Source organism: Dermacentor andersoni, chromosome 5 (genome assembly GCF_023375885.2).
Source record: "Dermacentor andersoni chromosome 5, qqDerAnde1_hic_scaffold, whole genome shotgun sequence".
Classification (NCBI taxonomy): Eukaryota; Metazoa; Arthropoda; class Arachnida; order Ixodida; family Ixodidae; genus Dermacentor; species Dermacentor andersoni.
In genome coordinates this window covers 22,259,538-22,285,811 of record NC_092818.1, presented here as the reverse complement: position 1 = coordinate 22,285,811, position 26,274 = coordinate 22,259,538, and positions in this window count along the sequence as shown.

Sequence of the window (26,274 nt, the reverse complement as noted above, 5' to 3'; positions counted from 1 at the left end):
AGGTTCTCGATCGCGGTCATACACTTCAAATAATTGGTAAACGGTCTCGTTGCTGAAACCTCTCGCAAGATACAGAGGTCCTCTTTAGTAGTTAAATACCCCGGAGGCTTTCTCTGTCTTGCAGGTGAGCCAGCGCCGCGTTCGAAGAAGACGCCGACGTCATGCCACTGCGATTCGTGCGGCTAGTCGCCGTGTTTGTATGACAACACTGGTCCGAGCTCGCGCTACTCTGAAGGGAGGAGGAAAACTATCAAGCAGCCCACTCCGTAAACACGCTGGCCGCCCCAGCGTACCGCATATGGGCAGTGTTGTCTCCCTCGGCCACTGGGCCCGCTGGCCCATAAACCCGCTCAGCTATAACTTTCTATTTATAGAATGATACCGATAGTTCCCGTACTTCTCGTTTTCCTTGTCCGCGTCACCTAAGTGTTATGGTCTTCGTAACTCTATCAAACCAACTTGCCCAATAGTCTGTAATCCCAAACAACAGTGCCGTAGAACTTAGCGATAACTACAAATAGCTTGGAGGCCATGTTCACCTAATTTACCACGACATTACCATATTAAGCGCAGCCACGTCACAGCTAACCGCTTACGTCCCCTTCTCAGATGTAATTTCAAACGCGCTCCAGCAGACATTCCCAAGCTCACCTGCACAATACTAATCACACCGAATATAAAAGAACGAATCAGACATTTCGGGACCAGGACAAGCATAGATTGTTAGCGAAATAGAATCCTTGTAGAAGCCTGCTGTTCGTTTTATTTCTTTTCGGATATTCACGCCACGCATGAATTACAACGCTAAAGAAACGTGCCGACATCGAACATTTATGACTACGGCACAAACAATCGCGCTCGTTACTCCTGCGGAAGCTTCTTTGTCCTTGTTGGTTTGTTTCCCGTCTGTCTCTGTATAGAAATTTGATTGTTCCATAAAAAAGTTGCTTGACACCCCTCTTCGTGCGGCTAGTCGCCGTGTTTGTTTGACAACACTGGTCCGAGCTCGTGCTACTCTGTAGGCAGGAGGAAAACTATCAAGCAGCCCACTCCGTAAACACGCTGGCCGCCCCAGCGTGTTTATATATGATACCGCCCCAAGTGTCTGATACCCTCATGTTAATAGCCTGTAGGACTAGGTGTACTTCGAATAAATACACAAATAAATCAAACTGATAATAATTGCCCTTTGTCCATTCGCGTTTTTCCTAAGAGTGAATCCACACCAGCTCTCCCATTTCGTCATTTTAATGATGCGCTGACTCATTTACGTTTAGCACGGTCTTGCGATGCTGTCAGCCCAGAGAGTTATATTGTCAGAGTCGGTAATGTGTGAAGAAGAGGACTATGACGGTGGCCTGAGAGACGACGAGGAAGAGGGTAGTTTTTTATCGCTGCTCTACGCATGTTGGCCCAGCCATTAAAAGCCATCTGTAAATAGACGCACGCTTCTTCCTTCCCGTAACATCATTGGTGGAGGTGCGGGATAATCACTTGCGCAAGACGGAGCTCCGCAACGGACGTAACTTGGCCACCATGTCATCCGAAGGAGAGAGTTCAACCACGGCCCCGTCGTCGCCACCGACGGTCATCCTGGCCCAGCCTCGCGACCATGGCATGTTTTCCGGGATCGACAACGTTGACGTCGATGACTGGTTGCAGAATTACGAACGGGTCTTGCGCACACAACAGGTGGGACAACACGCTTATGCTGGCCAATATAATATTCTACCTCAAGAAAACGGCACGGGTCCGGTTCGAAACACACGAAGAAGAGATTACAAGTTGGGACTAGTGCAAGCAGAAGCTTAGAGATATGTTCGGCAAGCCCGTCGGCCGCCAACTTGCTGCGAAGAAGGACCTTGGGACCCGTGTACAGACGTCCACTGAATCTTACGTTGCGTATATCCAGGACGTCCTCGCCCTTTGCCGCAAAGTGGATAACAATATGGCAGAGGCAGACAAGGTCAGCCACGTTTTAAAAGGCATCGCGGACGACGCGTTTAACCTGCTTGTTTACAAGAACGTAACAACGGTCAATGAGATCGTTAACGAATGTCGCCGCTTTGAAGACGCGAAAAGTGGCCGCATAGTTCAACAGTTTACGCGGCTACCCAATACCGCAGCTTCATCGACGTACGAAGACATTTGTCCACCGCGTGAGCCCACCTCCTGCGAGAACGTCGTACGTATCGTTCGGCGAGAAATCGAAGCAGCGTCTCCTGCCACACCAGTGACGCAGAGCTTTGACGATTCCAGGCCCCTTGTGTCTCTCATTCAGTCGGTAATTCGCCAAGAACTGGCCAATGTAGGTCTTCCGTCCATCTGCTCCGCTAGCCGTCCTGACTTTGCTTCGTCTGCTGCCTCTGCCCCTGTTCACCGGAGCCAATACGGTCCATATCCGCGCTATCGCAACCCGGCCCAATGGGGCACACATGACGATAGACCCATCTGCTTTTACTGTGGACGTGTGGGACACATCTCTCGCCACGGTCGAAGTTCCTGGCCAGCCCACTCTCGACCACGCTTTCCCGCCTACCACCGCTCCCCACTGAACCCTCGCCCTCCATCACTCTCCACCGAAGTTAAGGACGCTCCTGACAACGCTCGCGCCACCGTGACCAGCCGCTCGCCATCACCACATAGTCGTCGCTCCCGTTCGCCCCAGCATCGTTGCTCTCCATCCCCAGCTTACCGTCGCCGCTCTCCGACGGGAAACTAACTGGGGCAGCTCCTGGAGCTGACGCTACTCTAGAACCCAGGCCTGAACTTCCTCTGTTGACCCTGCCTACTAATCGGAACCTTCTGGACATGGACGTGGATGGTTTGCCCGTTACAGCACTCATCGACACTGGAGCCCAAATTTCCATCATGAGTGCAGAGCTTCGAACGCGCTTGAAGAAAGTACTGACTCCTGCTCCGCCTCGACTGCTCTAAGTCGCCGACGGTGGAACTCCGGTAGTGCTTGGAATGTGTACTGCTCGTGTCAGTGTCGCCGGTCGCCACACGTCCGTTTTGTTTAGTGGGCTCGAACGTTGCCCTCACAATGCGATCCTCGGACTCGACTTTCTGGCCGCCCATTCTGCTCTGATTGACTGTTCCGCCGGCGTTGTACAACTTGACCTACCCCTACCTGTTGCCCTTAACCTTCCTGCTCAAACTCCAACTCAGCTTTGTTCCGCGGATTTTATACGCCTCCCATCCCTGCAGCAACCTGCATCCCTGTCTTAGCCTGCCCACCTGTACCTGACGGAGACTACGTCCGTACTCCCGCGACTTCAGTCCTGCTTTCTCACAATGTCTCCTTTCCGCACACCCGCGTTTCTGTTGCGGACAATCAGACATGTCTTCCCATCGTAAATTTCGGACAGTGCCCACAAGTAGTTCCTCGAGGCATGTCTCTTGCCACATTGTCACCGACGCACGAGTGCCACATTTCTGCTCTATCTGTTGCGCTGTCTTCGACCAATGCTCATGCTGCGCCTTGTACATCAGCCCCGACCGACGACTTTACAAAGATGATTGCACCGGACCTCTCAACCCAACAAGCCGCAGAGCTCCGTTGCCTCCTCGAGTCCTACTCCGACATTTTCGACCTGAACGATCGCCCTTTGTTCAAACTACGGTCGCGAAGCATCGTATAAATACCGGCGATGCAGCACCTGTTCGCCGACGCCCATACCAGGTGTCGCCTTCTGAGCGACACGTTATCCAGAGCGAGGTTGACAAGATGCTTGCCAAAGGGATTATTGAACACTCTTCCAGCCCGTGGGCGTCCCCTGTTGTTCTCGTCAAAAAGAAGGATAACAGCTGGCGATACTGCGTTGACTATCGTCATCTAAACACGATCACCAAGAAAGATGTATATCCACTTCCCCGCATTGACGATGCTCTGGATTGTCTCCACGGTGCCATTTATTTTTCATCTATAGACCTTCGCTCTGGATATTGGCAAATAGCCGTGGATGAAATGGACCGTGAAAAGACCCCATTCGTTACACCAGACGGCCTATATCAGTTCCGCGTAATGCCTTTTGGCTTGTGCAATGCCCCGGCGTCCTTTGAACGAATGATGGACATGCTCTTGCGGGGTTTGAAATGGTCCATCTGTTTGTGCTTCTTGGCTGACGTCATCGTGTTCTCTTCAACTTTTGCGACTCATCTTGAAAGACTTTCATCTGTTCTTTCTGTTTTCGCTCCGCTGGCTTGCAGCTCAACTCATCTAAGTGCCACTTCGGTCACCGCCAAATAACCATGCTCGGACACCTCGTCGATTCGTCAGGCATTCGCCCCGACCCCGCTAAAGTTCATGCTGTGCAGAATTTCCCCGTACCAACTTGTGCCAAAGATGTTCGCAGCTTTATTGGCCTTTGCTCATACTTCCGCAGGTTTGTGGAAAATTTCGCCCATGTTGCCCGTCCCCTGACTGACCTCCTGAAGAAAGACGTTCCTTTCTGTTGGGGCTCTGAACAAGCGTCTTCTTTCTCGCAGCTCATCACGCTGCTCACCACACCTCCTGTTCTCGCCCATTTTGACGCCTCCGCTCCGACAGAAATCCGCACTGACGCTAGTGGCTACGGTATCGGCGCAGTTTTAGCTCAACGCCAATGTGGGCACGACCGCGTCATCGCCTACGCCAGCCGCCTCCTCTCGCCTACAGAGCGTAATCACTCGATTACTGAGCGCGAGTGTCTCGCCCTCATTTGGGCGGTGGGCAAATTCAGACCCTACATATATGTTCGGCCATTTACAGTTACAACCAACCACCACGCCCTTTATTAGCTTTCCTCCCTCAAGGATCCCACCGGACGCCTCGGTCGCTGCGCCCTACGGCTGCAGGAATACACATACACTGTGGTCTACAAGTCGGGTCGTCTACATCAGGACGCCGACTGCCTGTCTCGTCATCTCGTCGATGTACCGGACGGCTTAGTGGATGTCGCACCGATCTGCGTTTTTTCCCTCTCTGCCTTGCAAGACATTGGCGCTGAACAACGACGCGATGAGTCGTTACGCCCCATTATCGAACGCCTGCTCTCTGATCCGTCTGACCCATCCGTTCACATGTTTGTACTACAAAATGGCATCCTGTATCGCCGCAACATGCACCCAGACGGCCCCGAGCTCTCAGCCGTCATTCCGTCTCATCTGCGACAGATTGTACTGCAGCAACTGCACGACGTTCCCACTGCTGGACACCTTGGCGTTACGCGGACCTGTGACCGACTTCGGCAACGATTTTTCTAGCCCCGTCTCAACCGCTCCGTTCGGCGCTATGTTGCCGCGTGTGAGTCGTGTCAACGCCAGAAAAGACCAACTGTGCCTCCTGCCGGACTGCTGCAGCCTTTGGATATACTGGCTGACCCTTTCTTTCGCGTTGTCGTTGATCTTCTCGGACTATTCCCTATATCGAACGACGGAAATAGGTGGATCGCCGTGGCTACAGACTATACAACTCGCTATGCCATTACTAGAGCCCTACTGACCAGCTGCGCTACAGACGTCGCTGATTTCTTGCTTCACGACGTTGTCTTGCACCACGGTGCACCTCGCCAACTTTTCACCGATCGCGGCAGATACTTTCTATCCAAACTCATAAACGACCTACTTCGATCATGTGCGACTAAACACAAGCTTACTACCGCCTACCATCCTCAAACTAACGGTCTTATGGAACGCCTGAACCACACTATAATTGACATGCTAGCAATGTATGTTTCCTACGATTCTCGCGACTGGGACATTGCTCTACCATTTGTCACGTTCGCCTACAATTCCTCGCTCCACGACACAGCTGGCTATTCACCCTTCTATCTCCTCTTCGGCCGTGAGCCAACTTTGCCTTTCGAGACACTCCTCTCGACCACGCTCGACTCGCCGACAGAGTACACTCGGGATGTGATAACCACAGCGACCCAAGCACGCCAGATTGCCCGCATTCGTCTTTCTGCTTCACAGACACGCCAGAAGTGCCGTTACGACCAGCGCCATCACGACGTGCATTACGAACCAGGTGCTCTTGTGCTAGTCTGGTATCCAGCTCGGCGTGTTGGTCATTCGGAGAAATTCCTCTGGCGATACTATGGCCCTTACCGCATCCTTAACCAGGTGACTCCTGTCACATATGAAATGTCTCCGCTGGATGCCACGGTGCCTTCAGCTCTCTCTGACATCATCCACGTCAGCCGTTTGAAACCTTACCTTTCTCGGACAGATGAGCCGCACCAATAAGGTGCTTTTTCCGACGGGGGTGATGTCACAGCCGGTAATGTGTGAAGAAGAGGACTATGGTGGTGGCCTGAGAGACGACGAGGAAGAGGGCAGTTTTTTATCGCTGCTCTACGCTTGTTGGCCCAGCCATTAAAAGCCATCTGTAAATAGACGCACGCTTCTTCCTTCCCGTAACAATATTAACCACATAATCACGAGTGTGTCATTCAGTGGACCCTGCAGCACAACAGGATTTCGCTGTTTTTGATACAGCTGGTGAAAGTTCTTCTTTATGTTGATTCCTTTTCAAGAAGGGATATACCAAACAAGGGTATTGGTCACACTAATGCACCGTGGCCAAAGCGCTTGGATTTCTCTGTCTTGCTGCCAGAGGAACTTCGCGCCATTTCTGCACCCTACGTGTTGAACGCAAGGCGGCCTGAGCCTAGGAAGCGTGTAGCATTTTCAACAAAGCGCGAAATCGTACGCTTTGTAACTCCTAATGGGCCCCACTTTGAGCACCTATTATAGCATAGTGTTCTCTGCCAGACGGAGAAACGCACTGCCAAGCAACGCCTTTCTGGATGCAGAACGGGAGGCAAAATTTAGCTCCGATTATGCCTTGCTGATGATGAGGATGATTTATTGGCCTCCCTTTTGAAATGGGGCGGTGACAAACAGTCACCTAGCCCGATTGAGTTACTCACATATGCTATACATGCTCCTCATTCTCGATTACTTAATTCAATATTTATACTTTTTTCGCTCCACCTCAAAGCTTTTCTTTTATACCTTGTACCGCTACCCATGCCGGTAAGGGATCCGGTCGTATCAACCTCTTCCCTGAAATTTTTCCACCAATTCAATTCAATTTTAATTCAATTTACCTTTAACGGCTTTACGTACCAAAGCCTCGATTTGAATGTGAGGCACATGGTAATGTTGCGGGCTCTGGAACAATTTGGAGCAACTCAGGTTCTTAAACGCGCAGTTGGCAGCGCGACAACTGCGCCATCTATGCACGCGACCCATGCGTGAGTAATGGCTTGTCTCCTCCACATAACCATACTGAACATAAGCCATGTAGATGGTGTGCTGGCTTTGGTAGAATCGATAGTACTATAAGGAGTTTTGGCTATGTGGGGTTTTAGCGAGGGCTAAAAATGTTCGACGTTAAAAAAAAAAGAAGTTTGATCAAATTTTTTTCCCAAGACTGGGCAACGTTCGCAGCACAACACCAAAGCCAAAATACGATCTTCGATTTCATGCCGTTATAGTTATACCGTCTTCGGGACTTTATTGCAACATTTTTTTTTGCATCTGACTCAATAAGCTTAGCAATGCACGAGCTTGATTTCTATGCAGCACGCTCATCGATCAAATCAATGAGGGGTCAGAACTAAACAGCATAGAATGGCTGACGAAAATGATGATACGTGTACATAAGCACGACAAGGCAGACTCTTTCTGGAAAGCAAACAAGTAGAATGTCTTCTCTCCTAGAGCGCTGTTTGATGTCGAATTATGGGCCTTAGCATTCGTGTGAACGACGTTTGGAGAGCTGCGAATTAATTTGAACCACCTGGGGTTCCTCAGCACGCGCTTAAGTATACATGTACTCTTTAATTCCGTTCTTTATATAAGAAGGTTGCCGAGGCTGTGGACTTGGAACAGATTCAATTCAGACGTTTTAAATATTAGAGCATCGATTTTAGTATCATTTCAATATAAAGTGGGGTACTTTAGAACGATTTTGAGCACCTGGCGCGGTATTTACTAAGCGAACTTAAGAACAAATTTTGCGTAACAAAAATCTCACGAAAAAAGCGTGTTTACAACGCTTATACTGTTCGTTTATTTTCGGATACTCTGAAGATATATCCGGCACTGGCGGTACTGGTGATGGTGGTGGTATCGGTGATCGTATCGGTGATACCCATATCGTTGGTGCGCCGATCTTGTAGGTGGGGAAGGGCTCAAAATTGAACTTGTTGGTAAGCCTTCAAACATATTTGGTGTAGCACTAATGGAAGACAATGTGCTACTAGTGATTGGACAAGTAGTACCAATACAAGGGCACAAGTGTCTCGATATCAGTCGTACGGGGCTCTCGGTGGTACCACAATGCGTGAACAATGATACCGGGGGTATCGGTAGCAATATGCCGATCCAGAAGTTAGATTTGGTACCGGTCATACGGTGCTCTCTGTATTTTCGATGCTGGTGGCGCCGGTTGTACCAGTGATACCAGTGGCATGTCCATCAAAAAACACAGATTAACTGCTAATGATACTGGCTTCCTTGTGGTATTGGTACTGTTGCTCTCGGTTATGCTGGTACTGCTCAAACAACTGATACCAGTATTCTGAAAACATTGTCACAACGTCAAAAATAGGCAAGGGCAGACGGATTTTCATTTCGCCTTAAGCTTTGGTTTAAAACCCAGACACTGTAGGCAACACAGAATAAATTGTAGTGTTCGTGCCAGCCATTATCTCCCCCAATTCGCCCAGGAAGACGTTGTATTTGATTGATGTTGAAGGGTTGACTTGCCTTCAAGTAAATTTTCAATGCGTGAGTATTAAGAACGTCCAAGTGAACAAAAACCCGTGTGTGTAGTGTGAAGTTTGGGAAACCGGTGACATGGTAGAGACGGTATGGCAGAACTTGCAAGAGAGTGTACGTCTGTATGTATATATATGTGGTGTTTCTATGAAGACTTAAGATATTATGTAACCCATATATGCCTAAGCTTTGACAAGAAGTTTAAAATGTTGTATGGTACACATCTTCGTAGGTATTCAAGTGTAGCATGAGCAGTTTGTTGATGTAAAATAGTTCTGTAACTGTTGGTTTTGAGGCGTCCTATATTTAGAGGACTAGGCAAACACACTTCTTATTGCAATGATAGTATTTAAGATATTAATTTAGACATCTGCTGTCACATTTCTCACAACGCACGGTAGTTTCCTTATGACAGTGGGAGTAGATTGTTCGTCTATGCTGTAGAATCACAATTTTTTCAAATCGGACAAATAAATGTTCTGCTTCTAGCAAATACTGTTGGCTCTTTGAATGCGATGACTTATGCACTTTTTGTATATGGCAGCTCAGGGCTTCTCAACTGAGAGCCGGTCAGTTTTATCGCTTCCTACACTGTAGTGCTAGAACGCACTCACACGCGTGAAAAAGGCATGCTAGTAGCAAAGAATATCACATCTTGCTCGTATACTAGCGCAATATATTGCAATGGTTTGGTTACGGCTGTACACTCCACCCTCATCAGATTACATCGGGGGATTGCGAAAGGCGCCGGCTCCTCCCCACTACGCTTGAGTAACTTTCTGTCCGATGGCAGGTGCTCGTGTTCCACACTTAAACACGCCACACTTCAAACGTTCCACAGTTCCAAATGCTACAGTACTGCAGCAGTACTGTAGCGTTTGCAGAGATAGACAATTGCATCAGAATCCCAATCAACTCGGCAATCAAAATCTTGCATCCATAATTTTAAAACTACTTCAACAATATTTCACTAATACTGATATCTGTTTAGGAAAGACTCAGAGAAACAGAGTGCCTGAAATAACATTATCGTATCTCATGTATAATCCAAGCATAGAATATTTTACGGAGCACAGTAGTTACTTCTATGTGCAAGAGCAGTGACTACATTGTCTACGAAAAATTGTTTCGGTGTTCTATTCCAGACAGGTTGCACCGTGATGAATTAGCGTGCCGCAGGACTAGGCGCCAGGAAAGCCCGTTCAGGTCATACTTGCGTTACTCTCTGAGTACTTTTTAGCATTTTAATGGTGGCTCAGTATTAAACACGTTATTATCGCTGCATTAAAAAGCTTTTCATACTGCTTTGATTTGATCGATTTGATTTATTGATTTCCATTTACACACACACATGTACAGAGGAGTGGTAAATGGAGGTGGATGAGGGAAAAAAGCCGCACGGACGCGGCTTGAGGTAACCTCACCCCCTTAGGTACAATATGGCTGCATGGGGTAACACATCAAGCGCCATATAAATTTCATTTATATAGTGGCCATAAAACGTTGCAGTTATACAATGTGTGAAAGAACAGTGAAATATTTCCACGATAACAATGCAAAACACACTGCGGCATTAAAATAAATAAATAATATACACTTGGTAACATAGACAAAAAAAGAGGAACATAACATACATTATTATTCATTAACAAACGCGCTCTAAAGAGGTGAAAGCAATCGAGTTTTAAATTCTGACAGTGATAAATCCTGTAAATTTAAGCCTGTTCTGTGATATAAATTCAGTAATCTTGGAAGGTTGTTACACAACATATGACAACCGTAGTTAGTTTTAGAGCGCGGAACATTCCAGACTTCAGGTGTACGAGTTGAATAATGGTATGAATTTACGGATCGATTTCCAAGTTCGACAAGTAAAGTATTGTTACGTTTGGTATTAAAGTAATACTCGCGTAATAGTCTGCAGTTATAGATGTTAAGGGCTGTCGCAATGTTGTATTTCTTGAACAGGTTTTCAGTATGGGCGGCAAACGGTACATTAGCGATGACACATATTATTTTCTTCTGCATACCAAATAATTTACTCGAGTTACATTCAGTTGTGGTGCCCCATGCAAGATGCCCATAATGTATGTGAGACACGAATAAGGCATTATAAATTAATAATTTTACAGAGACGGGTAAAGTATATCTGTAGCGATTTAAAACACCTGTTATGCGGCTAAGTTTTTGGAGTACAAAGCTTACATAGTTTTCCCATTGCATGGTACTCGTGAAGTGTACCCCTAACACCTTCGCAGAAAGAGTGAGTTCTACATTTGTGCATCTATACGCTAATGTTAGATCTGGAGGAGGAAGACTCATGCCTGTGGTATGAAAAATTACGGCCTTTGTTTTCGCCGTATTTACTTTTAGACAGTTTTCAGTGGACCAATAGGATAGGCTGCACAAGAAGTCATTTGCCATAGTAATTAAATTGGAACCGGACGAGATGAAAACACTTGTGTCATCTGCGTAAATTATAAATTTCGCCTTTTCGTAGATTGAAGTAATATCGTTAGCATATAAGTTCACTAGCAACGGGCCCAAAATGCTGCCCTGTGGGGCGCCACAAATTATTTCTTTGGTTACCGATGTATTGTGGCCTACAGAAACAAACTGGCGTCTGTTATTAAGATAAGATTTTAATAATTGAAGTGGAATGCCTCTAATCCCATATTTCTCTAGTTTGTAGAATAAAATGTTGTGAATAATATGATCAAACGCCTGTGTAAAGTCGACAAATATGCCTATTGTTAATAGCTTATGTTCGAAGTTCTGCAATATAAATTCTTTTTGATCGAGAAGAGCTAATTCAGTCGACCTGTTTTTACGGAAACCATATTGAACACTTGCAATTCTCTTGTACTTTTCACAGAACGAAGACAACTGACTTAGAATAATTTTTTCAGGACCTTTTGAAGAAACAGAGAGGATCGAGATCGGGCTATAATTTTTTATATCTAATTTATTACCCTTTTTAAATAATACTCCTACCTTAGCAACCTTCATATTTTCTAGAAATACACCTGTGGAAATGCACAAATCATAAATATGTGTCGAAATAGGGGCTATATTATATATAACAAATTTTATAGCTTGAATCTGAAGACCATCGGCATCGCAGCTGCGAGATGTTTTGATTCTTAGGTATACAGAACATACATCCGAAGGCATGAGTGGCTGAAAAAATATTGTGTTTGCGTTTGGAGTAATGTGCACATAGTGCGGCATGGGATGATTGAGGTCAACGTCTCTGTGTACAAAATAATCATTGAAGGCGTTTGCCAAATCCTTCTTTACCAACAATCTACCGTTTAAACTAATTTGTTCAATTGGATCACTCCTCTGATTTCTATTCATAAGAGCATTTAGTCTATTCCATAGTTTCTTTGAGTCATTCATACAAGACGAAAACATCTGCAGAAAGTAAGCATCCCGTGCTTTCCGTACCTTATTACTTAATTTGTTCCGAAACATTTTAAATGTTTTTAAATCCAGAGGCTCTCGAGTTTTGATGGATTTAGCATATAGTTTGTCACGCTTCTTCATTTTTTTTACAAACAGCATTCGTTAACCATGGCTTTCTGAGGCATTTTTTTCTCCTGTTAACTTTGTAAACAAAATGCTTTTTGTACACGGTAACAAACCTGCTAAGAAAAATATTGTACGCTGATTCAGCATCATGTTCCTGTAAAACGGCATCCCAGTTAATTTGCTTCGGCTCTGTTTGAAAAGATGTTAGGGTATCCTCGGTTACTTTCTGGAAGGTTCCGCTTGTGTCTCTGTGCGAGGTGGTAGCTATTCTAGTTTTGACAAACATGCAAATAGGCATATGGTCACTTATAGCACTACTCAAAACAGCACTTGCAATACACTGAGGAGAGTAATTCGTTATAAACAAATCAAGCGTAGTTTCCGTATTTTCTGTTATTCTAGTGCTGGAGTGAATTGTATTTAAACAACCATTTGAAATGAATACCCTTTCAAAATCGGACCGGCGTACTGTATCGGCGCCAATGTTTACATTAAAATCTCCTCCAATAATTACGTTTAGGCGGTTTTCATTAGCAAATGATAACAGATCATCAAAAAATTCAAGAAAATGGGCAAGAACACCATCAGGAGGGCGGTAGCATACAGCAAAGAGGTCTTTCTCTGAATGAACACATAGCACTTCGTAATCACTCCTTGTACGCGAAATATTAGGAAGTATATCACAAGGTATATGGTCAGACATGAGTAGGGACACACCACCCGCGCGTCTTGTTAACCTAATAAGGTGAAATGCTTTCATGTGCGGAAGCTCTAAAATGTTACTGTCATTCGTATACCAGGTTTCGCTTATCATAACAACGTCACACAGCTTATCTATCCCCAGAAAAAAGCTTTCCAGTTCTTCTATTTTGCTAGAAACGGATTGAGCGTTAATATGAACACAACTAGTTCCCTTTTGTTCAGCTTCTATGTGAGCAAACCATTCTTGTTTAGAAAGCGACCCTAAGTGATTGATGGTGCTGAAAAAAAAATAAGATCAACAGCAAGGAACATTAGCAAGGAAGACTAAGTAAGAGTCGAAAGCTCATCCTCGTGCTTAATGACTACAGCCTGCGCACCATTTTCTTTGCGCACAAGCACATGCCCATTCGCGTGCCATGCATACTTATACCCGGAATGTTTTGCCCATTCCTTAGCGGCAGCCAGAAGCTTTCTAGATCGAGCTGTCATGTTCTCGGCAATAAAAACTTTCATGGAACTATCTCTGAGTGATCATTTCTTAGCAAGCCAGGCATTTCTCAGTTCCTGACGCGCGAAGCGCACAATAATGCCACGTGTCCTGCCCGACCTAGCTGGCAGCCTGTGTATAGCCACAACGTCCTGCTCCAATAGACATTCGATGTTAAGTTGTTGTGCTATTTCATTCACCTGAGATAACAGGTTCTCGCCCTCAGTCTCAGGAACTTCCTGAATTTCAAGGTTCAGGCGCCTGCTGTGCCATTCAAGAGCGTCAATGCTGTCCCTAAGTTTACTAAGGCCCTCAGGGGCTCGAGCCCTTTCCATCTTTTCCACCCTACGCTTTACATTGTTGATGTCTTTTTCGTGACAGTCCAGACGTCTCTTAATTTGATAAAATTGATCAGACAGCATTTGGATAGATTGCTCAATGCCACTTACTTTACTTGGCAAGTCCAAAAGCAAATTAACCTTCTTATCCAATTCTACCAGCTTCACCATGATTTCCGGATCTTTTACCTGACCCTGCACAGGCGCAACAGTATTGCTTCCTTTCCCTTGAGATGTCTCACACTTTCAATTTTTCTTGAAGGCTCCTCGTTTGGCCTCATTTACGCCCGAACACTGACCAATATGAAAAAGAAATCCGCAGTCGGAGCACGTCAGAAATGAGTCATGCTCGCCGATAACTAAACGGCACGTGCAACATCGGGACATTGTAGGCAGCTTTTACGTACAACCACAATCACCGGCACATGTAAGAAATGGTAGAGCTACAGTGGCTAAAACGCATTAAGCATCAACGCAGACAATCAGTTTGGCAGCAGACACAGACAAGCGGTTTGGCAGTGGCAGCAGCGGAGCGCAAAAATAGGAAGGTTCATATTACAGAGATAGACCAACCTGTAAAACAGAAGACCGTTCAGGCTTTCGTGCACGATGCGCTCCACCGCTGCAGCCAAAATGACGCGAGACGCCCCCCGCTTAGCTGGCCGTGTTATCCGGTCGCGTTTAGTGGATTTTCAGGAAAGGTGATAGCACAGGCAGCCAGGTAGTCTCGAGGCGCGCAGATCAAACATCAGGTTTCCCTGTAAAACAGAAGACCGTTCAGGCTTTCGTGCACGATGCGCTCCACCGCTGCAGCCAAAATGACGCGAGACGCCCCCCGCTTAGCTGGCCGTGTTATCCGGTCGCGTTTAGTGGATTTTCAGGAAAGGTGATAGCACAGGCAGCCAGGTAGTCTCGAGGCGCGCAGATCAAACATCAGGTTTCCCTGTAAAACAGAAGACCGTTCAGGCTTTCGTGCACGATGCGCTCCACCGCTGCAGCCAAAATGACGCGAGACGCCCCCCGCTTAGCTGGCCGTGTTATCCGGTCGCGTTTAGTGGATTTTCAGGAAAGGTGATAGCACAGGCAGCCAGGTAGTCTCGAGGCGCGCAGATCAAACATCAGGTTTCCCTGTAAAACAGAAGACCGTTCAGGCTTTCGTGCACGATGCGCTCCACCGCTGCAGCCAAAATGACGCGAGACGCCCCCCGCTTAGCTGGCCGTGTTATCCGGTCGCGTTTAGTGGATTTTCAGGAAAGGTGATAGCACAGGCAGCCAGGTAGTCTCGAGGCGCGCAGATCAAACATCAGGTTTCCCTGTAAAACAGAAGACCGTTCAGGCTTTCGTGCACGATGCGCTCCACTGCTGCAGCCAAAATGACGCGAGACGCCCCCCGCTGGGCTGGCCGTGTTATCTTCATGCACAGAAGTGCTGTTCGACCAATAGTTAGTTCGTGCCCGTGGCGTATTCCCGACTGCTTTCCTTCTCTGTTACTGCTGAACACTTTCAGGCGGAATAATGGCGGCTATTGAATGCCCCTCATCACGAGCGTCAATGTAGTTGAAAATTATCTTCAGCCTTGGGAGAGGGGGGGGGGGAGGGGTATGATGTTTGTTTGCAATAGCTTGATCAAACAAATATCTGCCCTCCTAAAAGGACCAAAACAATTCGTAGTTACGTTAAGCTTCGGGAAGATGTTTGGCCAATCGATTACTATAAGTTCTCCAAACCGCACCTCAATCTGCCTAGTGTCCAACATATAGGACGCTGTGGTTTAGAATGTTGTAAGTGAAGACATTTTAAATACGCACAGTAGATATTCTGTCGTGTATGCATTTCGCCCCTTATGGACACGTAACTACATTCTCGGCAACACTCAATTATATTGCAATTACATTTTCGTCCGACGTTTCTCGTTCAATTTACAACATTTTGCGTTTCGACACGTCGAGCATACCAACGTTGAAAAGCTAAATATGTGTTTCCTTCGCCACCGCGCTTGTATTTTGTGCGTTGTGGTGCAGAGTGCCTGCGTCGGCGAAGCTCGCGCAGGTCAGCGTGCTCACCATTGCTGCAAGAGCACCCGCATGTGCTTCCATAGCACAGATGCACGCTTTCTCAACAACAAAAAGATAGTTCATTGAGTGGCTCTCGCCGTGATACTATTATCACTTGCGTGTATCGGAAATGCAACGCGGAAATTATGCTTCGGTACCGATCCATGAATTGCTTGGTAGAAATTCTACCACTCGTGTTCCTCCATTTAACAATTAAGAAGTATTTCGCCTTCCACCATGGGCCCTACAACGTTAACTTATTCCAATATGTTCTTATTCCAATCTCCTGACGTTAAATTTGCGTAACCGCCGACGCAAGCATCGGGCGGTGACCCGCAGGCTTGTCTGAAGATACCAATAAAACGCTCACCTCATTTATAGGAGGTCACTTTTGTTTGCTTTAAAAACAAATATTATTGCCTACACTGAGCGGCTCGTCTTACCTGATTGGTTGACAAGAGGCGAGAAGCACGCTCAAGTGGACAGGGATTCAATGGGGTAGAGCCAATAAAGTGAAAACAGATAACCGGATAAAGAGGACTGTGCCGGCGTCTGCGATTGGTCCGCTTGCCCTTACTTAGCTTGCGGTGGCTGGTCAAAAATGGCGGCGGCATGCGACGGAAGGTTAAGAATGTCGCGAAAACAGACTCTCAGCAAAGAAGAGTTGGCAGAGGAAGGTCGTAAACGTGCCGAAAGTTTTCGAAAACGCTACACGGCCACGCAAAAAGTGTTACTGTAAGCAAATAAACCCATGCTCTCCGGCAGGTGCGAGTAGCCAGTGCCTGAGTGAAGGGCGGAAGCCATCTTTTATTCCTTTCGGAACGGAGAAGCCTGCGGCTATTCAGAAAAAAATTCAATTTTGTTCAGCATATTAATGCATCTTTAACGCGTACACGTCACTTTGATGCGGTGAGTTTTCGCGGTTTTGTGACGTCGCGTGACAGGTAGGTGAAGTGGGTGCAGCGCTAAAATTTTGACCAATAGCCGAGGTGTAATGGCGAAAAGGCGTCGAATCAGAAATAACTACTTTTCTTTCGCTCGGTCCAATCACGCATAATCAGTGTGTAACGTCATATCAGATGGGGAGCTGCCGCGGTTTTCGTGAAGTCGCGTGACAGACAAGCGACGTGGGGGTCGTTCAAAAAAGTTTTTGACGAATCGCGGAAGGCTGATTGCAGAATTGGAATGGGAAAGCTTGGAATAGCTTTACGTTATAGCGTCCATGTTTCGCAAGAGGCAGTCCTGCAAGAATTGGAAAATCCTGATTCTAGAGAAGGCATATTCATGTATGTGAAATCCTTCCTCTTTGACAGAATGACAATAATTGACATCGGCCAAAGCGGGTCGAGCCAATTCCCGATGCCCAACAAAAGAACACAGTAGAGAGGTAAAATTTCACCACTCCTCCTTACACTGGCCAGGAGATTGGATGCCTTTCTGTGCTTTTGATACACCCTCCACGCGGACGAAATCAGACGCACAGGCACTTGGGGGAAAAGAAGAAACACTACAGGATGCAACAGAAGTCGTATCAGATTTTGCCAGGAAGAGCGGGCTTAACTGAAAACCACAAAATTCGTAGTCATAAGCGTCCATTCGCAATACTACAAGAACCGAGGCGAAGTTAGCCTAAATGTTGACGGACAAGCAATTGCAGGAGTCGCCAAAGACGGAATACTGAGGCTTTGGGTCTACAGCGACTCAAGGCATCAGAAACGATCAAAACGCTACGACCAACGGCAAACAGCACAGCGAAAATGATTCACAGGATCGCATATCACAAACAGCGGATGAAAGAAAAGGGCACGCTCCTACTCGTTCAAGCCCTCTTCATGAGCATAGTGACGTATGGCCTGCAGTACAAATTAGTTGGCCCGAATGAAAAGACGTAGACGCCTTAAATAGGAGTGCTTAAAAGGCTGCTCTACGGTTACTCAGGCGCCCATCAACCGAAAAGTTGATGGCAATTAAATTAAGCAATACTAACGCCAAACTCAAGGAATAAGTTGTCATCTCACCGGGGGAAAACAGGCAGGGCAATTCTCACGAGAATGGGAATTCCTCCCAACACCGAACACTAGAGCAAAGTGTTGGAAGAATTGTAGACCGAAACCCTAAAAAGGATCTCTGTGGCAGCGACAACCGAAAACATGCATCTGGAGTGCCAGACGGCTTGACATCAACTTATAGTCAAGTAACTCAGGAAACACTATGACAAACAACAGACGAGGAAACTCCACATTTCGGCGGCCCCATGTGAGTTCGGCAGTTGTGACAACCACGGAAACAACAGGGGGAAAGACACGATAGCTGTCACTTAAAACTCCACCAATGTGGTAGGTGCCTCGCTTCTAGTATTGTCAGCCACTATCGCGAGACCTACGGCAATAACCCTGACAATAGGCAGCAGTCTGCTTGAGGGCGGTGGCTTGAGATTAATCCCGGACGCTCAGGATGCCTGCCGTCTCTATTTGAACGGGCTGCTACCTGCGACGTGCAGAAAGTAATTAAAATCCACACCCACACTCATGCACACACTGGTTTGGAGCCTGCGACACGCAGGCCGTGATACTCCAGTCACACGGGGCATTTTCGATTGTTATCGAGCCCGATGGGGATCGAATTTCTAATGTTACTCATTCTACTCCTGCTGCAATCCACCTTTTGCGATGCATTGTGGTGCCATCGTGCGGTGGCCACGAGAAACAATTTGGCAGGCGCTACTGCGCGACGCGACCGCCGCCCCACGCGAGACTCGCGGCCAAACAAGTACCGTGTGATACAAGACCAAAACAACGTGTGCGCGCCGCCATATTTGGTCATCGTCAGCTTGCGATCGAGCCCGCTGGTGAATGCTTTGTACCCGGAGGTTTCTTCAACGTGATGAACAGCTTGAAGAAGAGCTTCGGCAACGCTTTACTAGCTCCTCCTTGGCCTGAAACCGCTGCACCTGTTGCGTAAAGTGTATAAGTAATAAAACGGTATGAGTACGCACAAAAACGCATGACCCGAACAGGGCATGAGGTGTAGTTCTTAAGGCGAATATGACGTTTCACCACTGTATGTCTTGCTTTATGATATGCCATGTGCTAGGCGTACACACATACACAAGCAGTCGGGAGGAAAACAGAATGCCAACTTTCATCCGTTATTTACCCACATAAAGTGTGTGCACGTCTACAAAAATGCCAAGAAATGGTCAGAATGACCAAACACGGTTTGTGGGGTGCCCGTCTTCCTCTTTAACCGTGCCGCGGTACGAACATAGCGGTCAACCACGTCCCTTTTTTTGAACTCGTGCGTGTACGCAAACAGCGTCGGTATTGTCATGTAGTAGTGACGGCAAAGAACACAGTAGCAATACTGTGAATGACGAAACTAACTTTTATTGGCCGAACCTGTGCCCACAAGTACAGGCTACACTTAAAGCACAACGATATCGGCAAACACAGTCGGCGATCTCCGAAAACCTGATCTGCCCGCCAAGCATGGTCATGCTCGTCGGCTTTTCTACATGAACCATCGAATGTTCGAGAGTTATCGCTGGTGCCCGCGTGCCTTCCAGAAACTCCTACACCATTCGCGTCGCGCATGTATGAAAACAGATTACACAAGGCTCGGCGACGACAGGCAGCGGATAAAACGATCTATAACATTCGAGAAATTTCCGATACATGCGGGCGTGTCTCGCGCTGAGCGATAAGATTTGTTTGACGGTAAAAAGCGGTCACCCGAAAAAGATAAACAAGTACACGTGTCAGTATGAAGTCCAGATGTCTCGGTGACAGCGAAGGCGCTCCTGAAATGTGTTACTTATAGAGTAAGACGCGCCACTCGACTCCAGAAGATGCCGCACAGGAAAATAAGCCTTAGTACATACCGTACTACATCACGATTCGTTAAACGAACATAAAAGCCTTCTGCAAGTAAATATTACTTGTTGACGCAACGCAACTAGCAACGATTTCTAACTATAGCACTATCAGTATACTTCCACAGTGCACGCTGTTTCCCACGTCAGCCCGACAGTGCAGGTGAGCTTGGCTCCAACAGATAACTACGCCGACATCACGAGCATTCGCTGAGCGTTTATAAAGCTGCAAGTGTGCACGGTGTGAAGTAGCAAAATGACGGCGTTCTAGCGACGGACGCGCAGAGACTATAGAAAAAAGAAACACTTCCCGTTTCACTCACCAGGTCGCGCGAGCTCAGAGATCGTTTGTTTCGCAAGCTCGAACATACATTTGCGTCGTCGTCGAGGTTATTCGTATGAGTCAGTAATGTCAAAAACAGAGACGTAAACTACATATGCCAATATATACATGTCACTAAGTGCAGCCCTAAAAAGGAAATCGAAAAATCCGCATTTTCCTGCTGGAATGATCACGGGAGATGCCACCGCAAATGAAGCACTTCATTGGAATCGCACCAAATTTCGATGGCAATAATGTTCGAAAGGCGTTCCATGCGCGCGGCAACGAGAATGGGAAGGCTCACAAGTGAGGGAAATAACTTTATTGGAGTTGCAGCTAGGACGTGAACGCGTCGCGCACCCGGCTATTCCCACGTCGCGACTGGCAGGTCAAGACCAACGGCCCGGTCACGGGCACGCCGGACCACCAGGATATGCTTGTCTAGAGCGAGGCTACGCAAACGCGAGTCCCACTCCACCTTGCTGAATTTGGGGCATCGTGACTAGATCGTGACTAGAGTGCAGGTCTGCCCGGTGAACGGGCAGGCGTCGTCGCGGTATACGTCGGGGTAAAGCGTGTAGAACGGCAAGACATAAATATGTGAAGGTCTGTAAGAGTCTAAGAGAAACGGCTGGCCCACTATTCCACTGGCAAGTGCAGCGCCTGCCACGGCCGTACTCCACTCACTCGGACGACAGAGTCGAGTCCGGCCAAGCGCCCGTGCGCCTGCTGAATCGCTTCGGCCCTCAGCCGCTAGGGCACTGCGCATGCGCAGTTTTGCACCGCAAAAGGCGGATTGCGTATGTGGCGGCTGCGAGCTGTCACGCGACCGTATGTTGAGAGCTATCTACCTTGGGGGCCGAGTCTACGAGCGCGGCCGGCTCATATTCTTATGCGTGCTGGGTGTTCTAGGCGCTAGGGATAGGCGCAAGGGATAGACTGCGCGGCGGTCACTTCGCTCGGTGATGCTGCGGCGCTTGTTCCCGCCAGCGTTTTGACAGCGAATGTCCGCAGTCATGAAGTGTGATGTGTTCATATTTGCTGTGCGCGCTGCCACCATGCTTATAATTTTGTTAGCAAGGGAATGTTTACATTTTGATATGGCCGATAAAAGTGCTACCCTTACTTTCAATGGCTGTAGATAATTTGCCATCGCAAACGATGCTTCATCTCTCTCGCGAAACTTCGACTTTTTTATATCGATGCAGTTTTTTTTTCCTTCTTCGGGAGATGCCTCTATTCCTGCCCCTAGGCAAACCACTGATAAGAACTTAAATATATATAGCACGTGCTACAGCGTCGTAATAAACGTCGTAATTCTGCATTCGTTTAAAGCTATTTTCGGCTGTGCGAGAATATATACATTTTACTTTGATTCTGCTTCCTCTACTTAAAGTAGCGAATGCTGTATAAATGAGATTCTGCGCAAACGTGATAGACAAAAACTGTACAATAGCTCACTTCGGTGGTAATCAGTTCCAATGCTGCTGAGGGCTCTTTGCTAATGAAACTCGTATTGGCTGTTTGTGTTCAATGCGGTGTAGGATAAATATCAGAGTGGAACGTACGCAAAGCACCGAGAAATTTGTGATTAGAAGCCTAAATATCAACAAAAATAATGCGGCAAGGAGCTGCACAATCTGTAGTCAGCGGTTAATATCACAAGAACATAACCTATCACGTCGTCCGTTTTCTTTAGCGTGGCAAAAAAAAATGTGCTATTGCTGCATAAGGTGCATGGGTTTGATCATCATCATCATCATCATCATCATCATCATCATCATCATCATCATCATCATCATCAGCCTGGTTACGCCCACTGCAGGGCAAAGGCCTCTCCCATACTTCTCCAACTGCCCCTGTCATGTACTAATTGTGGCCATGTTGACCCTCCAAACTTCCTAATCTCATCTGCCCACCTAACTTTCTGTCGCCCCCTGCTACGCTTCCCTTCCCTCGGAATCCACTCCATAACCCTTAATGACCATCGGTTATCTTCCCTCCTCATTACAAGTCCTGCCCATGCCCATTTCTTTTTCTTGATTTCAACTAAGATGTCAGTAACGCGCGTTTGTTCCCTCACCCAATCTGCTCTTTTCTTATCCCTTAATGTTACACCTATCATTCTTCTTTCCATAGCTCGTTGCGTCGTCCTCAATTTAAGTAGAACCCTTTTCGTAAGCCTCCAGGTTTCTGCCCCGTACGTGAGTACTGGTAAGACACAGCTGTTATAAACTTTTCTCTTGAGGGATAATGGCAACCTGCTGTTCATGATCTCAGAATGCCTGCCAAACGCACCTCAGCCCATTCTTATTCTTCTGATTATTTCACTCTCATGATCCGGATCAGCAGTCACTACCTGTCCTAAGTAGATGTATTCCCTTACCACTTCCAGTGCCTCGCTACCTATCGTAAACTGCTGTTCCCTTCCGAGACTGTTAAACATTACTTTAGTTTTCTGCAGATTAATTTTTAGTCCCACCCTTCTGCTCTGCCTCTCCAGGTCAGTGAGCATGCATTGCAGTTGGTCCCCTGAGTTACTAAGCAAGGCAATATCATCAGCGAAGCGCAAGTTACTAAGGTATTCTCCATTTACTCTTATCCCCAATTCTTCCCAATCCAGGTCTCTGAATACCTCCTGTAAACATGCTGTCAATAGCATTGGAGAGATCGTATCTCCCTGCCTGACGCGTTTCTTTATGGGGATCTGTTGCTTTCTTTATGGAGGACTACAGTGGCTGTGGAGCCGCTATAAATATCTTTCAGTATTTTTACGTACGGCTCGTCTACACCCTGATTCCGCAATGCCTCCATGACTGCTGAGGTTTCGACTGAATCAAACGCTTTCTCATAATCAATGAAAGCTATATATAATGGTTGGTTATATTCCGCACATTTTTCTATCACCTGATTGATAGTGTGAATATGATCTATTGTTGAGTAGCCTTCACGGAATCCTGCCTGGTCCTTTGGTTGACAGAAGTCTAAGGTGTTCCTGATTCTATTTGCAATTACCTTAGTAAATACTTTGTAGGCAACGGACAGTAAGCTGATCGGTCTATAATTTTTCAAGTCTTTGGCGTCCCCTTTCTTATGGATTAGGATTATGTTAGCGTTCTTCCAAGATTCCGGTACGCTCGAGGTCATGAGGCATTGTGTATACAGGGTGGCCAGTTTTTCTAGAACAATCTGCCCACCGTCCTTCAACAAATCTGCTGTTACCTGATCCTCCCCTGTTGCCTTCCCCCTTTGCGTAGCTCCCAAGGCTTTCCTTACTTCTTCCGGCGTTACTTGTGGGATTTCGAATTCCTCTGGACTATTCTCTCTTCGATTATCATCGTGGGTTCCACTCGTACTGTATAAATCTCTATAGAACTCCTCAGCCACTTGAACTATCTCATCCATATTAGTAATGATATTGCCGGCTTTGTCTCTCAACGCATACATCTGATTCTTGCCAATTCCTAGTTTCTTCTTCTCTGCTTTTAGGCTTCCTCCGTTCCTGAGAGCTTGTTCAACTCTATCCATATTATACTTCCTTATGTCAGCTGTCTTACGCTTATTGATTAACTTCGAAAGTTCTGCCAGTTCTATTCTAGCTGTAGGGTTAGAGGCTTTCATACATTGGCGTTTCTTGATCAGATCTTTCGTCTCCTGCGATAGCTTACTGGTATCCTGTCTAACAGAGTTACCGCCGACTTCTATTGCACACTCCTTAATGATGCCCACAAGATTGTCGTTCATTGCTTCAACACTAAGGTCCTCTTCCTGAGTTAAAGCCGAATACCTGTTCTGTAGCTTGATCTGGGATTCCTCTATTTTCCCTCTTACCGCTAACTCATTGATCGGCTTCTTATGTACCAGTTTCTTCCGTTCCCTCCTGAAGTCTAGGCAGATTCGAGTTCTTACCATCCTATGGTCACTGCAGCGCACCTTACCGAGCACGTCCACATCTTGTATGATGCCAGGGTTAACGCAGAGTATGAAGTCTATTTCATTTCTAGTCTCGCCGTTCGGGCTCCTCCACGTCCACTTTCGGCTATCCCGCTTGCGGAAGAAGGTATTCATTATCCGCATATTATTCTGTTCCGCAAACTCTACTAATAACTCTCCCCTGCTATTCCTAGTGCCTATGCCGTATTCCCCCACTGCCTTGTCTCCAGCCTGCTTCTTGCCTACCTTGGCATTGAAATCGCCCATCAGTATGCTGTATTTTGTTTTCACTCTACCCATCGCCGATTCCACGTCTTCATAGAAGCTTTCGACTTCCTGGTCATCATGACTTGATGTAGGAGCGTAGACCTGTACTACCTTCATTTTGTACCTCTTATTAAGTTTCAGAACAAGACATGCCACCCTCTCGTTAATGCTATAGAATTCCTGTATGTTACCAGCTATATTCTTATTAATCAGGAATCCGACTCCTAGTTCTCGTCTCTCCTCTAAGCCCCGGTAGCACAGGACGTGCCCGCTTCTGAGCACTGTATATGCTTCTTTTGGCCTCCTAACTTCACTGAGCCCTATTATATCCCATTTACTGCCCTCTAATTCTTCCAACACTTTGATAACAATTGATAGCAATTGGTTTGATAACAATTGCCAAATCTCATTCTTCTTTTGATGCGTTTTTGCATGTAGCAGTTTGCCTGATGTGACGAAACCTTTTAAGGCACTATACCTCTCACAAGGTAAGACATAATTTCTGCCGGATTGCCATACGCATCAGACCATCGGGTGACGCGTTTCAGTATGTCGAGTCACGAATCACGCATTTCATAATGCTGTTCAATACCAACTAGCCCAGCTGTCGACGCTTAACATGCCTTTAGTTTTCTCCCGCTGTTCTCACATAAACTGCAGAGCATATGGTAAAACAGGAGAGTGAACGTATCGTAGAAGCATAGCAACAACCATACTTATTCCTGTGACTCGCTAGTCCATGAGATCTGAAGATTCAGCGGCCATCAGGCGCGTTGCTTGCGGTCACTTGATATTATCAGATAGATGGTGCGAAAATCTTTTCGCCAGGTCAGAAATACAGCCGAATGAAAGCGAGAGAGCAAAGTAATTTTTTGTTAATTTTTACCGCACGACACAAACTGTCATGCAGCAAAGAATCTATCACCAGTCCTCAGGTTGTCACGTTACCTGAACGTCAACCCTGAAATTTTTGTTACGTGGCATTTTTTTACATCATGCGTTTGCGAGAAACGCACTATAGGCAAGAAACCTGAGAGCATTAGCCAGCACATCTTATATTCATAGCCTTGAATGAACCCATAAATCACGCCCTGCACACCATGCACCACACCAAGACTACAAGTGCTTTCGAACTTAAAAAGAAGTGGCAACGACAAGCAATTTATCAAGAGGTGTTAACACTCCACTTAAAATTCCATTAACTCATACATATCATAAGAAGCCAACAAACACTGACACTCAGGACAACACACGAGAAATTACTTGTGCTTAATAAACGAAATAGAGAAACGATAAATTAATGGAACTGAATGTGGATGAAGAAACAACTGGCCGCAGGTGGTGAACGATCTCACAACCTTCGCATTTCGCATGCAGTGCTCTACCACTTGAGCTACCGCGGCGCCGTTTCCCCATCCACTTTCTTGGGTATTTATGATTCCTATTAAAACCCTGAGAGTGTTAGCCAGCACCACCAATCACAGACCTTGCGGCGGACGTTTTCTGCCGCAGGCATGACGAGAACTGGATCTTTTTGGGTGAAATCAACCGGTCAATAAACCCAGACATGCTACCCGAACGCACCAATGTTGCCGCATTCGAGACCCTCGTTATGTAATAAACGAGAAGTTAACTGAGTGGCCCGATTTTTCTTAATCATATCTGCGGTAACCCATGAACATAACAAGCAAGCTATTTCCTTCAGTGCGCATGTGCGCACTCTTTCTGTCACACCTTCCCTCTCCCCTTATCTTTTCTTTATATTTCCGAGCGTGAATAAACCCGGCGTTCTTCGGCTGGAACGACTGTCTCGTTCACTACGGGAGGGGCGTTGCCTCCGCCCGTCAACTATCGCAACAGTGGCGACGAGAACCCCCACGGATACGCAACAGCGACCGGGCACCAGCCACGACACGAAGACGCCCATCAGCACAGCCGCGACCATGGCCCTCAAGCTTCCGGATTTCAGAGAGGACACAGATAAGTGGAAC